The sequence below is a fragment of the Montipora foliosa genome, chromosome 12 (genome assembly GCF_036669935.1).
Source record: "Montipora foliosa isolate CH-2021 chromosome 12, ASM3666993v2, whole genome shotgun sequence".
NCBI lineage: Eukaryota > Metazoa > Cnidaria > Anthozoa > Scleractinia > Acroporidae > Montipora > Montipora foliosa.
In genome coordinates, this window is record NC_090880.1 from 20,441,673 (window position 1) to 20,451,153 (window position 9,481).

The following is a 9,481-nucleotide window of genomic DNA, read 5'->3' on the forward strand; positions in this document are numbered from 1 at the left end:
ATTTTTGTCCTTCTCCCAATTGTCGGGTTTCACCATGGTTGGCTGATCATTCATGATCGATCCACTAGGCATCCAGGATCTAGGATCCATCCGGAGGGCATTGAATACAATCGACACAAGTGAAGGCAGCCACTCGTTGTTGGGCTAGCTAGTCATCAATCTCGACGGCTTTTACTTCTCCGCCGACCTGAAAAAGAGAGAAGGTGGCCATTTCCGTGCAAGACGGAATGGTCGACATGTCGGAGCCTTCCCCAGCCTAACTTGACGTTACGGTATGGTCGCACCGGTCATTATTGCACTTGACCCATTGACGGACTCGAGGACGAACCAGCCATATGTGCAGGGGAAATCCAACAAATTGTCCAGACGTTGTACAATCTTTGCAAGACCCAAGAGTACAGAGGTAGGATCGTCGAACAATGGTGGTTCGCTCGATTTTCAACATTGATGTAAAAGCGGGTGCGAGGTCAAATGGAACTCGTCGTCACGCCTTTGCCCCTTGGCCATAAAAGCCGTCAGGAGACAACATAATTGTTTGTCTTGGCGTTGTCTTGGACCTCATTTTTTTCTTTACTTACATGTATGTACAAACATAAAGCTTCTGTGTATCAACATCTCAAAAGAAAAAAAGTTTTCAAAAAGTTCTTCTGCATCCACGTCATCGACATCAAACTGAAAGTTCTCATTGTAGTCAAGTGCCTCGAAAGGGAATTCGTCCGGTTCGTTGTTCTCGTCCTCCTCGTACATAAATCGGGTGCATTTCTACTGGTTCCTGGCTGAACTAGCACGTAGAGAAGCATACCACATGGACTGGTTTTTGGCAACAACATAACTTTACCAAGTGATCGATCGGGTTGTACCTCTCGACCTTTTGCTTTAGCCTTCATGGGTGCACACAAATTTGCGCCAAGCATCGTCACGAATTTCTGTTTTACTTTTAAATTATCTTCCACATTTTCATCTACGTTGATTCCTTGAAACCTGTTTAGAGTGCCCACGTAAGCCGAACATGCGTGAAATAAGTTTCTTGCCCTTTTTGCTTAGCAACCTTCAAGTTCAAACCTTTTTCAGTCGAAAGCTCCTTCTTACTTCAATACGACCTTTCAAGACCGGAATCAGATGGAATATTGCTGCAAACATCAAATTTCAAATTTCCAACACGAAACATGAGCAACAAAGTTAGCAAGCTAACAAAGAGGTCATACATCTTATACGCCTCAGAGACCAGTTTAAAGCACGCCGCGGAAATCAAATAGTATCGCAAACACAATGACTTGTACAAAGAGATACGAAACCAAGTAGTCAAAGAGATTGCGAATGCGAAAGCAGATTATATAGGGAACGAAATCATGCAAAACATGGACAATCCTAAAAGTTTCTGGAAAACTCTTTAGCACCTTTGCTCCAACCAAATCTGGGCCAACTAACTTTTCTTTCATTGAAGTGAACAATGAACACATTAACGACCCTCACTGGTAAATGTGGACCATTTACAGAGTTCATGAAATGCTTTTAAATTACAAGTTTGAAGACTTTATAAGTGTTCAAATCTTACCTACTTTAACATACGGAATACGAAATCTCTGTAGAAAATGTCTGCAAAAGAGATTTTAAATCTCTTTTGCAGACATTTTCTCCAGTTTTTGTAATATGTTCATTTCTAGAGTGTATATTAAATGATTATAAATTTTAACTGCTGCATTGAGAAGAAAAACATAAAAAATTACAGAAGTGATCAAGTGAAGTGAGGCGAAGTGTACAGGACTTTCCCCACGTCTTCGCAAGTAACGTTGTCAACTCATTAGTTGCAACATGTGATCTGGTCAGCAGTATTTACTGGTGTAACAAAGCCATTTTTAATAGCGTGTTGGTAGTTTTTTTGTAAAGAAATCAGCAAAACGGTTTGCGAGATCCGTCGCACAGTCATGAGAAGGCAACTTAGGGGGGAGGGGAGGGGGGCCTTGAGATTTAGCGTTTTCTACAGCTGTAAATAGATCAAATTGAATACAGCTTTTCTCCTCAATGACCGCTGCGTAGAACTTAATTTTAGACTCATATGAGACTATTAACTCGATTACACTGATCTACATACATCTGTCGTTCAACAGCAGTACGAGTCTCTCGCCATTTGCGTTCAAGTCTCCGACGTTCCACTTATTGTGATGTGATGATTTCCTCAGTGTACCAAGGTGCCGCAGGTCTTATAGTAGTAACACGCCTTTCGAGGGGGGCATACTGCTCGAGCAATGGCGACAAAGTCTTTTCATACAAGTTCGAGAGTTCTTCAATATTACTGATTTGCTCAAAATTCATCAACGGCGAGTCTCTGATGCCTTCTCTAGTGTTCTCTCTGTCGACCGACAGCTGATTTCCTTGCCAGGAAAGTTGGATTTGTTTTTAAAGCTAACCCACAATGCACAGCTAAGTTGTCTGCAATTACTGGATCTGTAATGTGTACATTGGAGACTAAACTAGCCTCATCTGATCTTGTTCTTATAGGGTGTGACCATTTCGATGAGTCTCGCCATTGACGTGTTGTACAAGATTAAATATGACTAGTAATATAAGTCAGAGAACCGCTGAGCAGGCCGGTCCTCAGGTGCATCCGAGTGGAAATTAAAGTCTCCACAGATTAAAAGTGATTCCAGGAACTGCCTGAATTCATTCAGAAACATACTCAGTGTAAAAGCATTGGTTGCTGATAAAGTAGGTCTGTACATAACTACCATTTAAAGAATTCGCGATGAAAATAATTCATTCAGTAATTTGCCAGGTCGAAAGACTTGTAAATTGTCGATGTTGTTGTAGTGTTCTTGAATTTGTAACTCTGCTTTTACAAAAATGCCACGCCACCTCCTCTGGTCTCAGGAGACACATGTCTGAAGAGGTAGTCAGTAGTACACAAGCAGTTGATGATCACATTCTGTTCGAACAAGTCCGGCTGGGTCCAGGTTTCAGTAATTGCCAGAATATCTAGGTTATGGTCCACTACAAAATCTTTGATAACAAATGATTTGTTATTAATTGATCTTTCGTTAATAAGGCAGAAATCTCTGGGCTTGAACCGGTTAAGAGAACCACTGGGAGTGAATGGTATTCGCGAGATCGTAGTCAAGTTCGCCAGGTTCACATTCCTTTTTGTTGGGCTAATAGAACAATGGGCCCTGGCAAAGCGATTAGACACGATGGTAGGTATTTATTTGGTGAGACTAGTGTAATGAGCAATAACAATAATAATCTCGGTTTGTCCACGGCGCTCTTTTAGTAATCTGATCACGGCTTCTTCATAGTTAGGCTGTGTCAAAGTTAAGGAGGTTCGAAATAGTTTCTCCTTTTTTCAAACAAATAAACATATTCTGTCCTTAGATACAGTTAGGGCAATCATATCAAGACGAAATTTGGCCAGGGTATTAAGTGCCTATCGTAGATTTCTCACACTATGTTTTTATGAAAAATAATGTTACCATGGCAACGATATTAGGCATTTCTTTGAGCCTTAAAATCAACATATGTGGTCCGTGAATAGGAGATGTCTATTTATATGCTATGTATATAGGAATTGGAGAAAGGTAAGCGAAATTAGCGGTATTTGTTTAAGCAGCTTACGAATTGCATGTGTGGCTTACGCGCGCGCTCTCAGCTGAAAACCCTTTCGAGCCTCCTTAATCCTGATAGTACGTCTGCGGATTCTCCCTCCAATCAGCTCTAAGGTAATTCATGTTCTCTACTGGGATGAGAGATGGGTTGGAGTGTATTGCTGAATGAAATGAATCCCAGAATTTCTACCACTTCAAAAGTTCAACTGTAAATTTCTTGAAATCGAGATGCAGTCAATGTTCACTTTCACAGTTCCTCCTTTGAGTTTAAAATCCATTCCGCGATCCTTGATCCTCTCCAGTCTTGAGCTAAGCCCTACAACGAGTTGCTCTGCTTCTAACACAAGATCGCCGTATTCCTCGTAATCCGCCATCACTCTTTCGTACTCGGTTTTCCCAGCTCTTTTAGCGACGTTTTCGAGTTGTTCGCGAAGGTTTTGATACACAGTTAAATGCTGCTGTAGCTGATGACGCTTATCAAGGGTTTCCTCTAAACGTTGTTCGTAATCGCCGTCGATTGGACACTGTTAAACGTGACTTTGTTACTAAACAAATGCAACGCGCTGCAGACATTCCCCGCATACATACCCTACAACCTAAACAGATCGACAAACCCGAACGCATACCTTTCATAACGACCTATAATCCATCCCTTCCTTCCATCTTCAACATAATAAAAAAGCACTACAATCTACTTCTTTCTTTTGACCGCTGCAAAAATGCTTTCCTACATCTACCTGTTGTGGCTTTCAGGCGCTCCCCTAACCTAAGAGACCTGCTGGTAACAGCTAAACGGTCCCCTATGTAACTCATTCTAGTTCCGCACCTCCTTCCGGCTCTTTTTGCTGTGGCAAAATCTACGCTACCTTTCCTTACATTTTCCATGGACTAACCAACTACACATTCTTCTCTACTGGCGAAACGCGCTCCATTAATTCCCACATAACTTGCGAAACTAAAAACTTTATCTACATGATTCAATGCAACAGATGCCATCTACAGTACATAGGAGAAACTAAACGACGTTTAAAAGACCGTTTTAATGAACACTGCCGCACTTTAGATAACGCTAACAACAAATCCAAACCTACTACAGTCGTAGAACATTTCCTCTCCTCTCCCCACAACATCTCTGAGGACATGCTATCAATTCCGATCGAAGAAACTAACAGAGACTCGATCTAACAGAGACTCGATCGATAAGGCCAGGAAAGCTTTTTTAATTTAAAAAGGAAGGACAATTGATCCCAACGGTCTTAATATCCGCGAAGAAACGTATTAGACTTCAGTTCATTATTTAGAGTGATTTCCGTTATTTTTCCGTTACTCTTAGTATTTGAATTCAAAATCGTTGTAACTTTCATGTTTTATCACATTTTTTTTCCAGTATTACGTCAACATCCATTTACTATATATATATGTACAAAAAAGCAATTCAATGTAAACTCTCATTGTACCTGAAGAAGGCTGGTTTGGCCAACCGAATTATAATACACCACTAAAATCAAATCTACGTTGTATCGGCTCTTGCTTAAGATATTTAGTTATTCAACAGTGCACGAGCGTGACGTAGTGCACGGGCTTTGTAGGAGATATGATGAACTCGATGTGACCTATCAGCGCGTGCGTAACTATTCCAACATTGTTAATTTCTTTCAATCTTCTGAGAAAAAAAAAAGTTACTTGGTACTCTATTATAAAGAAAGATAAAAAAAAAAAAAAAAACTACAGTCAACTTTCTCGTAAGCGACCACCCTTTGTGCAAGACAAAGTAGTCTCTTACCGGCGGTTGTCGTTAACAAAAAAAAAAAAAAACGAAAAACTGAGCTTATTAACTAATTACATAAATATATTACCTTTTTAGGTAAAATTATGCTCAGGGAAAGGATTGAATACACTGGCATATTTCACTTGGAATAACGCCTAGAAAATCATCTACTACTGTTTGTACAAGATTTTGCTACGGATCACTGTACCAATTCCTGTTTACCTACAGATCTAATCATGGCCAACTTTTTGTATGTAAACTGTTACTATCTGTTGGCACTCCGGGTGATCGCTATTAAAAACTGATGTTTTGTGGCATTTGAGTAATGATTTAATCAATCAATCAATCAAGTTTATTGTCATACGTGAGTAACCCGTTCAAAAAAAAAAAAAAAAAAAAAAAAAAAAAAAAAAAAGAAATATCCTTGAAACGCTTTTCAACTGTCCCCTAACTTTTATTCCTTCAAAACAATCTAAAACTCATCGAAAAATTCACAATATGAGCATTTACTACAGCAAGGACTCATCAAACACAAACCTTTCCAAAAAGCTGTGATCTCATTTAAATGCATATCAATTCGCAAGAGAGAAAACGACAAACACCTTTTCCCCAGCACATTCATTTTTTAACATAACTAAAAGAAATTTTAAGAAAAAGTTGAAAGCCCATGTTTTGACCCACACCTCATTGCGTGCTTTTGCCTGGTAAAACTCTTCGTGACAGTCTTTACATAGCCAAATTAAATTAATAAAGAGAAAGCCTTAAGACACACCACGTGTGTGTGTTCTCGCAGAACTGAACGCGATACAGTCGAATCTCCTGTAAGCGGGAACCAAGTTGCAGTCCCTCTTGTACGAGAGGTTGAATAAAGAAAAGCACCATGGAGGTAAAGTGTGCCAGTCATGATTTCTGAATTAATGTTGTTGTTTTAGTACTTTTAATATTTGCTGTATCGTGCGCCGAGCTGTCGAAAGGCCTAATACGTGTCTAAGGTGAAAGATCTGCGTGACTCAAAGCCCCGCGACTGCTTGAGTGAGGTGAAACAGCTCTCCGTGGCCTCTAAACCAAGTAGGCGTGACCTGAATTCTATCCTTCATCCTGACATTGATTGTGAAACAGATGTTCTCGCAAAGCAAATTAACTAAGCGTTTCTTGATGATATTAAGGACTACTTCCCCCTGACGTGCTCTGAGTGTGTATCAACGGACGGCGACAATCCGATAGTCGTCACTGAGCAATCCGTCGCACGCAAACTGTGAGAGATCTGGATCAACACATCTCGTTCCTGCGGTCCTGACGATCTTCCGAACTGGGCGTTAAAATAGTTCGCAGATATTTTGGCAGCTCCTATTGCAGACATAGTCAACAGCTCATTCTCAGAATGTAAAGTCTCCCGCCCGTGGAAGCTTGCCGATACCCCCCCCTCCCCCCTCCCCCCTCACCCCACTCCCACCCTCATACCCAAGGCACTAACCATTCGTGATTTCAACAAAGATCTCAGACCTATTCTAGGTTGTGTTAAGTTGCGGAGAGCTTTGTGATTGATAAGGCTCTGCAGCCTGCTGTGCTTCCTTCCATAGATCCGTGTCAACTTGGTTTTATTCCGGGCTCATCGACTGCTTTTGCGCTGATTTCTATGTTCCACCAGTGTTTGCGCGCTACCGACGGCATTTGATCATATGTAAGAGCTGCTTTATTACACTTTAGAAAAGCTTTCGACCTAGTGGATCACCACATTTAAGTTTCCAAATTCCTCCGTATCGGAGTTAAACCAACTGTGGTCAACTGATTGACTTTTAGTGACCGCAAACAGAGGGTTAAAGTTAATGACGTCTTCTCGATTTGGCTCAGCGTTCCCGCACGGGTTCCTCAAAAGACTCGGCTTGGTCCCTGGCTTTTCCTCGTCTTGATAAACGACCTCAACCTATTGGAGGGATCGTTTTTGATGTGGAAATTTGCTGATGATACCACTGTATCTGAAGTGATTCCATCATCCAGTAACACTACCAGCTCCCTTCCACATGCTGTGGAAGAAATCCCCGCATGGAGCCAGGAAAACCGACTACAGCTGAATCCAACAAAATGCAAAGTGTTGCCGACGTGTTTTTAAAGATCAGGCGAACTTAAATAGATCACGAAAATAACTATCATAAAATTATTAAATAATTATGAAAAAAAAAAATTGTAACTTTTTAGATCTAGAAATTGCCCGAAAACCACTCGCTTGCGCGAGTATATTGGTTTACATACAATGACATTTTTTTCAACGCAGTTAGGTTCTCACAAGCAAGTGAAGCGATCGAAATGTAGTGTAATGTAATGGAAATGTCGTGCGAGCTCGAGTTTACCATGTGTTTGCATTTGTTTCACATGTGTGTAATGCAAACGCAAGAGCAAGAAAATGAAACTTTTTCCATTTCTTGCCTCAGCGCTTGCGATCGATTGCGTTCGCATTTGCATTACGGTATTTTACACGTGTATTTCCTTGCGTATGATTTTCCTCGCTGGTGTGAACCAGGGTACAAATTTTCATTTTCTTGCTCTCGTATTTGCGCTCGCGTTTGACCTGTGAACCGTGGCAACGCAAACGCAAACGCAAACGCAACGTATATACCGCAGCCTCGTCTGCCATCTTGGGAAAAGATTTCCGCTACGCTTGCATATCTTAAATTCCTTGCGTTTGCGTTCAACGTGTCAACGTCTTTTTCATTTGCGTGGACGTGTCAACCAGGCTTTTTACGACTAAAATGTCAGAAACAAATGGTTTTGCTGCATGAGGTGGCTCCAACGTTTGATGTTACAGATGATATTCTCCTCTCTATTTTTAATGAGACTATATTCACTTTAAGAAATGAAAAACTTGTACGATCCGAAAGCCTATTTTTATGGCGTTGTTTCCTATGCCGTAAAAAGTGGCTCTTTCATTTGAGGCTCTTATACATTAACTCCCTTTATAATTCAGGAGCACCCAACGAGCCAAATCAACGAAAAGCTGTAAAAGGGCATTTTAAGTACCTGATGGTGTTTGAAGCCCGTTAACAGTGATGTTTCCATTAACTAGACGAATTTTGTCTGTTCGGATTCCTTACCTGAAATTTTAATTGCCGAACAGGTAGCTATACAGAAAATTGTCGTTGGGTGCCCGTGATAATTAACGCCCAGGTCAAACGCCGTATACATAAGCCGCCCTAAACTCAGTCATTTAAAGATCGTGTTAATTAAGTACGGCGATTGATGCAATTAAGTTCGACTTATTTCAATTAGATTGGCTGGGGCGTTCTTCGCGGCCGGTCAGGCAGAAATAACGGCTGAAGATAGAATTTAGGTTAAACGCCGATCTCACATGAGCCGAATCAAATGTATAATCATATAAATGGTATAGGAATGTGTATATATGTCTATTTTCATGATCTAGTTAAATTCGCCTGCAACCCTCCCCCCTTCTTTTTTTTGGACCAGACCCCAGGTCCGCAGGGCCGACGGGCTGAAAAACAGGGAAACATTTCTTAGAGTGCCCACCCCTTTATCCTTCTATATTATAATATATGCAAATTCCCATCTAGTCTTTGTGTGGTTTCCTTGCGCTTTTTGATCTGCTGTAAAGTTTTTTTGCGCAATCCATAGTTGACTCAGTCCTCATAATAGCTTTCCATGCCAGTTCCTCGTGACTGTTTTGTTTTTGCATAAGTTAAAGAAGCTGACCTGGGCTGACATGAGTGACATCTATACGCTGAGACTGGCCACTGAAGTGCTTCAGTTTAACCGTTTCATATATACAGGGGCACCCAACGAATCTGTTCCTCACATTATCTGTTCCCCAGAGGAATCTTGCTGGCTGGCAAAAATGCAGGTGTTTCGATGAGCTGGTTGGGAAATTTTGTTATTGATAGAGGTTTTGCCTGGGAATTACTGACTTTTTCTAGCACTTCAACCCGAGCTGGCTGTAGAAACTCTGAAGACTGAGAACGACTTAAAAAAAAAAAAAAAAAAAAAAAAAAAAAAGAACCCCTTCCCTCTCCCACAGAGTAGTCACAAACACACAACGGCTAATCAGAGTGATTTCGCTTGCGGAAATAAACCTGTTTTGTCCCAGTTTTGCAGTTTTGTCGCTTTTGTT